Source organism: Triticum urartu, chromosome 3A (genome assembly GCF_056163025.1).
Source record: "Triticum urartu cultivar PI428250 chromosome 3A, HENAU_Tu73, whole genome shotgun sequence".
NCBI classification, from domain to species: domain Eukaryota; kingdom Viridiplantae; phylum Streptophyta; class Magnoliopsida; order Poales; family Poaceae; genus Triticum; species Triticum urartu.
Window position 1 is genome coordinate 94973336 of NC_141875.1, and position 3619 is coordinate 94976954.

The following is a 3619-nucleotide window of genomic DNA, read 5'->3' on the forward strand; positions in this document are numbered from 1 at the left end:
CTAGAAGTACGCGAGGACTCCAACCTTGCAATATCTCAAATAAACAGAGATTTCTATGCTAAAGATCCGAAGATGGCAGCGTATCATAACGCATTCATAAAAATGTCAGCCCGGTTCGAGGGACTCGAGTTCCATCATGTGGCTCGAGAAAGTAATCAAGCAGCGGATGTTCTTGCTCGTATCGGGGCTAAGCGCGACCGTTTCCCACCTAATATTTTTCTGGAAAGGCTCTTTAAGCTATCCGTGGTGTGGCAGGGGGAAAATGGCAATACTAGTCCGGAACCAAACATAATCCAAGATCTCGGAAACATCGACGTCATTGGGGGCTCAGCCATCGAAATAACACCGTCGGCGCATCTCATTATGGCAGTCATTGCCCCATGGACCGAACCCTTCCTAGCCTACCTCAATAGGAAAGAGCTTCCTGAGGACCAGAATGAGGCCCGTTGCATTGTCCGGCGTTCAAAGGCCTACAAGGTTCATGATGGAGAGATCTACAAGAAAAGCGCCACCGGAGTCCTTCAACGATGTATATCCGAGGAAGAGGGGCGAAAACTCTTGGCTGAAATTCATGCCGGACTTGGTGGTCACCATGCCGCAGCTCGGCCCCTTGTTAGGAAGGCCTTCCATACAGGGTTTTATTGGCCGACGGCCCAAGCGGATGCAGAGGACCTTGTCCAACATTGCGTCGGATGCCAACTCTTTGCCAACCAAAGCCATATGCCCCCACCGCCTTACAAACAATCCCCATCACTTGGCCCTTTGCGGTCTGGGGAATCGATATGGTTGGACCTCTTAAAGGGGAAGCCATAAGAAAAAATATCTGCTGGTTATGATGGACAAATTCACTAAGTGGATAGAGGCTAAGCCGGTCAAAGTGGCTGAGTCCGGTCCGGTGATAGGCTTCATATCCGGCGTTGTGCACCATTATGGTGTCCCACGCAACATCATCGCTGACAACAGCTCCAATTTCACAGCCGACGAGGTAAAAACCTGGTGTGCTAATCTGGGTATTAAACTCGATTACGCCTCCGTCTACCACCCACAAACCAACGGTCAAGTCAAACGAGCGAACGATCTTATTATGAGCGGCATCAAGCCCAGACTAGTGCGGTCTTTGAAAGAATCAGACAAGCACTAGGTTGAGGATCTCAACTCTGTACTCTGGGGGCTGCGGACCACGCCCAACCGCACTATCGGATACACACCTTTCTTCATGGTGTATGGCGCAGAGGCTGTATTGTCCTACGATATTATTCACGACTCACCTCGAGTGCGTATGTATGAAGAGAGAGAAGCCGAGCTTGATTGGCAGGATGGCATAGATGCCCTGGAGGAGGAACGCGATGTCGTGAAAGCTCGTTCAGCATTTTACCAACAGCAGGCTCAAAGATATCAAAGTAGCGAAGTATGGGCCAAGACTTACAACATTGGCGAACTCATTCTACGCCTGCCGGAGAAGAAAAAGGACAAACTCAAGCACAAATGGGAGGGTCCCTTCATAATTGACGAAGTTCTCACTGGAGGAGCGTACTATCTTCACGATGCATCAGACAATCGCCTCGAGCCGAACCCCTGGAACGCGGCCAGATTCCAGAGACTCTATGCCTAGCGCCAAACCCCTTGTTTGTCTCCTCCTCCCATGTAGTTTCCATTATTTTTTCTCTCTTTTTCGATTATTTTCTTCTCTCTTGCTTTAACGCTTTGGTACGGCTAGACCGCACACCATCGACACATACATCTCTAAATATGTATGTCACTCGTACCTTGGGGCTTCTTGGACAGAAGTTCTTGTCACTCCTTGAGCCTTAAGCTCCTCACATATGAGTTTTTCCATATATACCTTTTCTTTGACACTATATGCATCGATATGACTTAAGTTTTAGCCAAGCTGGGTTGCCTGGCTCCTGTGCTTATGCCCTACGTCCCCGTTAGTTCGGCTAGGGCATAAAGGGAGCACCTCTGCGATTGTTACTGCCGGGTCATCTGGATGTGTACCTCAGACTGGGTGAAGCCGAAAGCTAGCGTTCTTAAGGGAATATTCGGTCAGTGAATTGAAGATGTTTTCTAAACTCACTCCATTGTGCACCCCCGTAAGTTATACAAATTGTGGTGCTCGCATCACAATTCAGACATGTACATTAAATGCATGCACACCCGGGGAAAGGAACCCTTAACAGAACTATTCTCTCTAGAAGATGTTTCTTACGATATCAATGTAATATAACATAGCTAGCCGGATACAACTTGTCTGTTCAAGCAACTATGACCCCTACGCTTAGTTTTCCAGGCATACCCCAGCCTATTCGGCCGCAACGGTATTCGGAAACACTCCGCACCTTCGGGTCCGGAGGTTGAAGCGAAAAGGTCTGCCATGACAAATGATATACAGTTCATCTAGATGAGGAAAATACACAGTCACTTGGACTCGAACACCTCTTCCTCTACACCTTCCAACAGGCAGTCTAACTTACAATCCTGTTGGGAATATTTGGAGGCCACCTCTACTTGGTCATATACTATATTAACGGGAATTTCTTCCCCATTCGGCCCTACCGGTCCGACATGGGCCATGTGATTAGGATCCAGCTTGGTATATCGCGTCTTCACCATGGCCCAGGCCTCTCGCGCACCCTCTCGGTAGGCAGATATCTTCCACAGTCGGATACGCCGCCGTGCTCCCTTGAACAGCTCTACCAGCTTCTCCATGCTTCCTGGAGGGGAGTCGGATGGCCATAAAGCCTTGGCTACACTCCGCATAGCCTGCCGAGCTTGCTCGTGCAACTGCGACAGCCCTTGCAGAAGATCATTTGATGATCCGGACACTTCCTCTTTGGGGTGGTTCATCAATACACCTGCAATTACAGCTATATCAGCTACCGCTACCTCCAAACTGCTATAAGATAAAAGCGGCCTCGTATTGAATATGCCGCCTCGCAGCTTCTTGTTCTCCTTCACAGAGTCGGCTAGCTGCGCTCGCATATCTTTCAATTCATCGCCCAGTTTGGTGTTCGAATCCCGGAGTTTCTTTTTCTCTTCAACGACTTTTGTCAATACACGCTCGCCCATGGCTAGTAGCTTTTTGGCTCTGTGTTCTTCGCTTCGAGCGGCGTCCAACTGCTCTCGTACTTGGTGTAATGACCCAACACAAAGATTAGAACCTATATTCACACTATTGGTGTATCATTATGAATTTTCGATAGAGGAAAATATTACCGGGAGATGCCTTGTATTTCTCCAGTTCGGCATTGGCAGCAAGCAGCTGGCGCAGACACTTCTCTAGTTCTTGAGCTAGCCGGGTATTCTTCTCCGTAAGCACCTCGTCATACATTGATCCTTAAATCAGTTGTTTCAACTCCTTTAAGTCTCGGGGGCTACTGGCATATGGTTATCATAGTCAGACAAAGCGAATTTACCTGCACATCTTTCAAATGTTGCTTTGTGGCCCTGTTAATCCCATCTCGAGCAGCCCGGGTGTATGCATCGGCTGAGTTGAAGGCGTTAAACGACTCTTCTGAAAAGCTAGGGTCTTGTAAAATGGCCCGGCGGCGCCAATGATTCATAGCAATCTCCACTTCCGAGTTGGTGACGGATACATCATCCAAGTCCTCGGCTGGAG